At 34.1% G+C, this 10,165-nt stretch overlaps 1 long non-coding RNA gene across 1 annotated transcript in view; it reads left to right on the top strand.

The window, feature by feature from the left end:
- Window positions 1–9,651, top strand: part of LOC114076955 — a 27,439-nt gene extending 17,788 nt beyond the window's left edge. The window contains exon 5 of the long non-coding RNA XR_003578035.1: window positions 9,050–9,651. This is a non-coding gene — a long non-coding RNA (uncharacterized LOC114076955). The remainder of the gene's footprint in view (window positions 1–9,049) is intronic.
- The last annotated feature ends 514 nt before the right edge of the window (window positions 9,652–10,165 follow it).

Raw genomic sequence — 10,165 nt, forward strand, 5'->3', positions numbered from 1 at the left:
ACATATCATTCGCTATTAAGAGTTTACTATGAAATAGCATAAACCATAACCTACCTCCACGGAAGAATCGTTATCAATCAATCTACTTCCCAAGCCTTTTTGTTTCCCTCTTCGTTCTCCCTTCTCTCGTTCATTTCTCCCTCTCTCTCTGTTCTTTCTATTTTTCTTATTCAAACCCTTTTTCTTTTACCCTAATTATCATATAATTAAGTATAAAAGATGATAAAAGTAACCCACTTTTTATTTCAGGGTTATCTCCTTTAACCCCAAGTAATTGAATTATTAACATTAATCCACTAACTTTATAATTATAAGCATGAATAGTCCAAAACGCCCCATTTAAAAACTTTAGCAGAATTTCGACCCAGTTAGGGTTACGCAGCCTGTGACGGTCCATCATGACTGTGACGGTCCGTCCTGCAGGTCCGTCACAAAGTTCAGAGAGTTAATTCTGAGAAATGATTTGTGACGGTCCGTCGTGCCAACGACGGTCCGTCCTGCCATTCCGTCGTGAAGTTCAGAGAGTCGATCTCAGTACCCAAATTTTCAGAATCTAAGTGTTTTGGAACGAGACCCCCTCAACGGTCCGTCGTGCCCATGACGGTCCATCGTGGGATCCGTCGACCCTGACAGTTATTACCAGAATAAACTCTACTGCTCCAAATGACTAAACAGGTCGTTACGCCTCTTCTATCTTTTTATCAAATGGTAGAACACTACTCTCACTTCTGAGAAAATCGGGAGAACCATGATAATAAATAGGTGGACTAGCGTAAGGTAAGGATATGAAACTATGGGTTCTAAGTTGGATTTCACTCCACAAGTCAGATCGTTCTATTGAAAGTAAGTAAAATTTGTAAAACAAGTTTGAATTTTCAACGATGTTACTTATTTTTACAAATTTTTATTGATCTAAATTAGGGTAATCATTCAGTAGGCCTATTTTTTCTAACTCAATTATGGGTGTATTCAAATAATTAATCCATTAATGCTCTCATGCAAAGGGATTAAAAATATAGTAGGACCTAATTCTCTCATATTCAACGAGAATCACACAATTACATTAGCCAAAAATCTCTACGCCAAAATATTACATCATCACAAATTGAGTGATAGGGTTAAAGGATATTCTTACGAATTGTGTTATTTATCTCCAATCATGTACTTAATAGATGAGTTGTACACAAGTGACTTTTCTTGTAGGAACAACATTCTGGAAAATTCATGATGAGATATCCTACCTTTGAAATTCCTGGATAGATGTTTATAGTGAACAACGAACATCAAGGGCCAGCGGGATTTGATCTTCATAGCTATATCATTTGGAAATTTTACACTAGTTGATAGACCAATATGTTCCTCTACTCTATTGTCGCTTCTAATTCCCTTAATTCTTCTTTTCTCTTTTTCGAGTTTATTATGGAAGACAAAAACGTTTTGGCATAAAATAAGTTAATATTAAATAGTATAACACTTTAATAGGAAAATCTCCGAAGTGATTCAGTAGATTCACTTGAATAATCAATGAACTAGATATATGAACCTATAATAAATTAATCTCATGGAGAGTACAACGCAACAAATGATATATATCGTTCAAATAGTGTATTTATATAAGAAACTGGAACAAAAGGATTAGGAAGAAATAAAAACAATATAAATTAAACTAAATGACAATCCTCTCTATTATGAATAAGGATTAAGAAAGAAAATCAATCATATATATGTAAACAAAAACCTTACTCCCTCCTATGTGGCCTCACCACAAACCATAATTCCCTTTTAAATTTATTTATTTCAAAAACTAGCTTTGTTCTTTCATTAAAGGTTGTGACTTTTATGAATAATTGCGACTTTAATGAAGCGTTGTGACTTTTATGAAAAATTGTGATTTTTATAAAGAGTTAAGACTTTTATGTAGAGTTACGACTTTTATGAAAAGTTGTGACTCGAATGAAGAGTTGTGACTTTTATGAAAAGTTGTTGACTTTTATTAAAGGTTGTGAACTTTCTCAAGGGTTGCAACATTTCCAAACAATTAAAATATTTCTGATAAGGCACAATAAACATTTGTGCTCGCTACCTTTTTTTGTCAATAAATAGAGGATTTCCTCTGATATTAAAAAAACGAAAAAATGTAAACCTCTTCTTCTTCTTCTTCTTCTTCTTCTTCTTCTTCTTCTTCTTCTTCTTCTTCTTCTTCTTCTTCTTCTTCTTCTTCACAATAAAATATTTGTGTACTTTGTTCCTGTTGTGTGACTTACTTACACCATTGCTTATGTTGCATATCTTCGTATGTATTTTATAGTCATTAATTTATGCTTCCTTTATTAAGGATAAATGAATAGATGAAAAAAATTAATTTTCTTTTACATTATTAATGCTTGTTACCACGTAATCTTGTCTGTAAGATAATATATATCTTTTTTAATGACTCATAGTTTTTAAAATATTATTTATAAATTATGTGATATTAAATTCTTGAGCAAAGCGCAGGTAATTTTACTAGTACAATAATTAAGAAACAAATGACAATATCTACAATTATAAATGAAGATAAAGAAATAAATCAATAAAAACAATGAAAATATATGACAATCTTTGCCCGTCACGTCCCGAGGGTACTTTAGACGAAAATAGAGGAAATAGGATCACGAGTGGCTCAAGTTAAACATGAGCTTGCATATCATATGGATACTAAAATATTACTAAATAAATATAACAGGCAAAAGCTTAAAACGTGATATAAATGTGAGTAATACCCAATACTGATCGAAATATTTAAAAGACTATATGTTTAACAAAAAGTGGAGGATTAAACTCAAAACTAAAACAAATCTAATACTTTTCCGGAAAAGCCTCTAAGTAACTAAAGTTATTAGAACATGCCCAATCAAAGTCTAGCAAAAAACTAAAAACTGAATAAAAAGACTTATGTTTAAAGAAGGTCCATTGTCCTCGAAGTATGATGACTCACCATTGAAGTTGTTGAATTGGAGATCGTGAACCAATCAACGTGTGATTGGATACTGAGCACTTGAGCCTACATCATGACAGGATGTCTGTGTAGGACGTGTTAGTACGTTGAATGTAGTGAGAATGTATGATACAAAGTATAGCTAAATAAAATACATAATTGGACAAGAATACTTAGGGATAATATAATTGAAATTGAATTTAAATACTGAAATAAATTGAAGGCTATGCTAAATGCAATGACCAAGTATTAGTCATGAACATGACATACTCATAATGAATGTTGAAATATAACTGAAGATCTGGTCAAATGCACTGAAGTCAGACTATGGCAGCTACTATTAGCCGACATAAAACCACATGATCTAAATCTGTTGTCTGATGTATACGCACCATCGAGAGGACCCAATATAACTTTATTGTGGTATAAAGGTATGAATGACATGATCACTAAAGCTAATATACATAGGGTACTGATAAAATTACGGGGGCTCGTAATTCTGGACTATGAGGGTGACTGACCCTAGTCAACTCGGTATTAAGCCTACTTCCAACTAGAATGTTTACAGTACAACATATCTGAAATAAACTAGACAACTCAAGATTCAGACATTCCAACTGAAAATGCAACATTATGTACTAATAATGAAATATTTTCAAAGTGATGCATGTATATCTATATAAGTGACCTGCCATGTGTATTTCATGAACTAAACATATCGACAAAACTAGGGTTCTCAATTTGATGCAAGGATTAAAAAACATGGTTTTGAAAACGTAATATGTTTATAAGGATTACTATAGAAGCTAAATCACAATAATTATCTAAAGTTCTAGTAACCCTAAGTCTAAACTTGATAGAGAATTAAGAATCTGACTTACTCCTAGGGAGCTAATAGGAGAAAGGAACCAAGTAGTGAAATTCCATATACCATGTGACGAAATTTATGGGGAAATACGTCAATAAAGGGTCTCAAACTTTTATGAACACTATTGGCAGTTCTTGGGAGTTTTGGATGACTTTTCCACTTCATTTAGCTCCATGTTAAGACGATTTAGGTGAATTAGGGTTTTAGGTAAGTCTGTATGTGTTATAAGGCTTAGACAAATTAAAATGATCTAATTTAGGCATAAAACTATAAATTATAAGTTCCAAAAAATGGGAAAAGGACCTAAGTTACTTTAACTTAAATGGTGTTGAAGGCCACCACCGGAGGGACCTATCGGCAAATGGTAAAATTACCGATCGAGGTGTGGTTGTCGGTCATGTCTTTCTAACCTAGCTCCACTAAAATGAGCATAACTTTTTACTCGGCGATAGACTTTTCATAATTAATTGGTTTATGATAGACGATTCAATTTTCTATGATACGGTAGGTTAGGGGCCACCTAATTCCTTTTGTGCTAAATGTTCTGACCATTTGAAATTTACACAAAAACAATTTCCCTCTAACTACTTTCTAACCCTCACCGACGGTTCGTAGGTCCAACCACAGAACGTACTAGCAATTGTGACTGGTATCATTGACCATAAATATTTGGTTCTCAATGATGGACCCCCTACAAACAATAGACCGTCGATGGATTCTGTGTTTCTTGCACTAACAATTGTGACTGGGATCATTGACCATATATATTTGGTCCTCAAATATGGACCCCCTACAGACAACAGACTGTCGATGGACTCTATCGTTCTTGCACTAAGTATGAAAGCTCCATTTTTCTATTCTCTCTAATCAGAGGTGTTACAATATCTTCCAAGTGAGAATATTCGTTCTCGAATGAAGTTTAAACAAGGTGGTTATGGACGGAAAAAGCTACAATTCCTAGCACTAAGTACAAAAAATCGATATCTAACTAAACTGAGATCCAATGAGATTTAAATATACTTAAATTGCAAGAACAACTTATGGAACAAGGTATTAAGATTGAATTTATGCAAATTGTATACTGAGCTCCCAGAGATGAAACTATACTCTCAAGAAGAAATTTTATGCCCCGAGGCTACCTTTTGTACGCCGACATGAGACATATTATCACAATTACCCCAAGCTAACCCTGATGACATATGATAAGAATTCTTAAATAAACTTAATTAAAGAAACATTGGGCAAAATCTAAATCATCACGCATAGTGAAATGTTGTAGAATACCCATTTACCATTAGAATAAATGAATACTGAGAGTCCGAATACAAATGAGAATTAAAACTCTGAGACTAAAGCTGAATCTTAATATGTATGAAATAAAGCCTTTACTTACTAGAAATGCTAGGACATGCCTCAACTAAGTCTAGAAAACTAAAATTAAAGCTAAAAGCAAGAAATATAATCATGTCACTACTCCTCGAAGAATAAGTATTCACCACTGATTTTTCTGAAGTGATAATCTAGAAACGATCTATATATGTGTGATATGACTTCTGAGGACCTCAACATACATCACACGAAGATATAATGCAGAGTATGTGTCAGTACTTCAAAGGTATCGAGCATGCATGATAGAGTAAAGATGAAAAATAATATAAGTGAACAAGTAATAAAGAAATAATATGAGTAGAACATGATAAGCATACTAAAAATAATAAACTTGACTAATGTTAATGCAATGATCAAGTTTTAACATACTGTAATTCAAAACTGAACTATGTTGATAACATGGCAAATGATCTAACTGAAGTGTGAGACATACTAATAACTGATATAAAACAACATGATCTAAATGTAGAGTTTGATATATACGCCCTATAGAGAGGACCCAATATACCCTGCCACATGTATATAGATATGCTGGCGTTATCACTAAAATTGTGCCCACAGAGGGGAGTTACAACCTACGGGGCACGTAGTTTTGGGACTTAGGGGTGACTAATCCTAGTTAACTCATTATTAAGTTTCTCCCGAACAATTAAGTAATTAAATGATAACGACTAAAATTTTGTGATACTAGAAAGTTCAAAGTATCAACTAGAAAACTAAGAATATGACATTAATATACTGATAATAATGCATTCGAAAATTGATGCATGTTACTATACATAACCGAATTTACTGACCTAGCATCTGTATTTCATGAACTAAAAGTATTGCATAGCTAGGGTTCTGATTATACGAATGAATCTTTGCAAAAGCAATACAACAACATTATAATATGCTTTGGATCGTTCTAACTGGTAAAACCCAATAATTTATATCATTCAAGTAACCTTAGGCCTAGAAAACATGAAGGGAATCATGATTCCGACATAAATCTAGGAACCTAATAGGTTAAAGGAACCACTAGTAAAATTCCACATACAACGTAAAGAATTTCGCATTGAAAGTTTTTGGTCTTGGGATGAAACTGTTGAAGACTCAATGCATTCTTGTGATGGGTTTGGTTACCTCTCTCTCCCCTTTATGCTCTAATTTTCTATGATTTGGTTAATGATCTAACTTAGGTAGGTTCAAGTTATATTTCTAGGATAAAACTAACAATAACTATGTATTTTAGGGGTTAAAAGACAGACTTAGAGGTCCAACGCATAAGGAAAAGAGCAAAAGACGCCTGACTTAACAAATATCAGGATCACCAATGGACCGTCGATTCACTCATGGTCCATGTTGGACAGCCGTTAGTCCCGATTAGAGAATGGAATTTTGAGGGTCTAATCCACGGTGTGTGACCTGATAAATAGTCGTCTAAGAGGAAGGTGATCATCCCAAATATCCTTGAAACGGATCACAGAAGCTCTCAACATGTCTTATAAGGTCTGAATGGTACGATATGCCTACTGAACTGTCTGCAAACTAAATGTTATGCTAATATTTACCTAAGTACCAAGACCTTTCTAAAACAATTTCTAGAAAAGAAAGGTAAACTGAGCACCTCTATTTGATATGATAGACAAAGGAACCCCATGAAACCTGACAATCTCATTAATGTAATACTTCTTGTACTCCTCCGTCGAATCTGTAGTCTTGACAACCAAAAAGTATGTAGACTTAATAATTGTGTCAACAATCACCTAAATTGAGTCATGTTGTGTGCCACTACGAGGTAATCTTGTGATGAAATCTAAGTTGATCACTTCCCACTTCCATGTAGGAATGTTGATCTCTTAAGTCATAACACTTGGTTTATGTTTTTCTACCTTCACTTGCTGATAGTGAGGGAACTTAGCCACAAAACTTGTTATATCAGTTTTCATACCATTCCACCAAAAGTCATCCCACAGATCACGTAACATCCTAGTGGTGCCTATATTAATAAAACGTTTGTTCTTATGAGCTTCTGCATGAATCTGATATCTCAACTCACCCACAATAGGAACATATAACTGACCTTGATAACGAAGAACACCATCTCCCCCTTTGGAGAAAACCTCAACTCCCTACTGATGGACTGCACCTTCTAGTTTAAGCAATGTCGGATCATTGTCTTGAATTTCCTTTACATCCACTACAAATGCAGATTATAACCCATTATGAATGTTTACAAGACCATGTAATATTCTCATAAGATGAACTCCAAAGGGAGCAAGTCTGTTAGTATATTTCGCTAGATCCTTTATTTCTTCCTCGACATGTGCCACACTATCCATTGATAGTCTCTTCAAGCATATTCTACTAACTTGGCCTAGAAAGGATGGTACTACACTTTTATCATAGTCTTTGAGGAGCTTAAGGCGCCTTCTCTAGTTAAACTCTTTCTGGGTGAACACATATCGAAGGCTCCTATAGTCTGTGAAAAAATCTATGTGAACACCATACAAGTAATGTCTCCAATTATTTTGTGAAAACACTATTGCTGCAAGCTCTAGGTCATATGTTGGCTAGTTATTCTCATGTACCTTAAGATATCTAGAAGCATATGTTATAACCTTACCTCCTTGAATTAACATACAACCTACGCTGTCAATGAATGTGTCACCATAGATAAATAATTGTCTAAACCCTATGGAAGTGTCAATACAAAAGCTATAGTCAACCTACTTTTAACTTCAACAAATATTATCTCATGATCATCTGACCATTGACCCTTAACCTTTTTTGAGTCAACTTAGTGAATTGATAGGCTATGGATGAAATTCCTTCCACGAACCTTTTGTAATACAAACCAACGATAGAAACTTGTGATATCTGTAGGAGAGGTATATATGGGCCATTATTTCACTGAATATATGTTCTTTATAATTTCTTGGATCCCTTCAATAGAAACAATATGCATAAGGAAAGCGACGGGTTGCAACCAAAACACACATTTGCTAAACGTAGTGAATAACAATCCATCTTTGAGAGTTCGCAGAACAACGCTCATATGATTCGCATGATCTTCTTCATTCCTAGAGTAAATAAGGATATATCAATAAAGACGATAGTGAACAAGTCCAAATATTGCTTGACCACTTTGTTCATCAAGTCCATGAAAACAGCAAGAGAATTACTTAATCGAAATGACATACGTCAAATTCATAATAATGGTACTGAGTTTTAAAGGTTTTCTTCGAAATATCACTAATTTTGACACTGAATTGGTTCTAATTAACTAGATTAGAGGTCTATCATTGAGAAATGACGAGCACCCTGATGTTGGTCAAACAAGTCAGCAGTTATTAGGAAACTAAAAACGAACTGTCCTAGTTCTATAATTGACTAAGTCATAGAAGGAATGTAACTAATTGATGTATAGCATGATATCCAAGTCTACAATTTCTAGTTCTCCAATACCTGCTGAGGTTACTTTCTGGCAAACTGTGATAGGGCATTCTATGTATACCCTTCTAGATATTAGTGGATCACAAACTAGAGTAGATATTGAGAAGGGTTCTGAGAGAGTTTCTACAATAACAATTATTTTGACTACTACATAATGAGTTATTAATGAAAGAGTAGCATTTATATATCACAATGCAAAAACATTTAGGCCAAAGACTCATAACATACCAGTGACAATATCAGGAGAATCTTTGGGATCCGTGATGGAGAGCTGATGAGTCTTAAAATCGAACTCATTTGGGGCTACATTTTAATAGAAATAGTTTACTCTAATGCTAGTTTTATCTCAATTTCTGATGAAAATGATCAACTTTTAGGTATTTCAACATTCAAGTAAGGCATGGACACTATGGAGCGAAAAGAACGAAAAAGGCTGAAAAGAACAAAAAAAACATAATTTTGATAATTTCCAAGTAAACTTGGCACATCTCCAAAGGGACATACAATGTCCTTTGTTCCAGCACGCTCAGCCCTAAAGGAAGAGTATCAATTCGGTGGATAAAAGAGCAGTCGGCACGCTGCTAAATAGTTCCGTACAACAGTACCATATACCCCAATGGTGTAGGACATGAAGATGTTGCGAGAAAGAACAAAAAGGACATGAACTAGAAGATGGACGAGTGGCCTAGTCATTTGGTGACCTCGGCTAACATTGTTGAACGATCCATCGCAGAAGAAAATGTAAAACTAAGCATACTAATTTTATTTGTGAATTAGAGAGTCTGAACATTATTCTAGTTTGTAGAGTTTCATATTTTCTGTCAAGTTTGAAGAAGTTTTTTTGAAGACTTCTACAAGGAAGAATTTCATCTTCCCCGGATGGGAAGTGGGTCTTCTTAATACTTCTTCCTTCTCATAAATCAAAACTGGTATTTTTATACCCATTTGATTTTAAATTAATTAAAAGTATAATTTCTTATTTCTTGATGTGTGGCTAAAACCCCATTCTTAGTGTGTGATTTAGCAAATATGAGTTAATGTTTTTTTGGGTCTTTCTTGTTGATACCTTAGTTATAATTTAACGATGATTTCATCTAGTGGTTGTTTTTTAATCTACTTGATTTGCGGTTTAAATATAAGTTCACCCATTTGTTTTCTGCTTGCTCGAGAGAGAGGTCACAAAACCAAGACAACTAGATTGATGTACTAAGGATTAAGTCGACATGAGGTTCAACTTGAAAGGGTGAACCCAAGTCCCATATCCTAATGCTCGGATTGAGAGAGTGAGTGGGGTAAGGAGTAGGATGGACTTTATACGAAAAATGATATATGAGATGATATCATTTGAAATGGGGTATGTTTCTTGAGCGAGAACTATTTCCATTAAAGCTTATCCTAGTCACTATTTTTTGAAAAGGTTATATTAAAAAATGTAACCAATAATCTATATTAACTTTTATTGCGATCACATCCCAAAAATTCCCCCTCATACT

This window comes from Solanum pennellii, chromosome 4 (assembly GCF_001406875.1).
Source record: "Solanum pennellii chromosome 4, SPENNV200".
Classification (NCBI taxonomy): Eukaryota; Viridiplantae; Streptophyta; class Magnoliopsida; order Solanales; family Solanaceae; genus Solanum; species Solanum pennellii.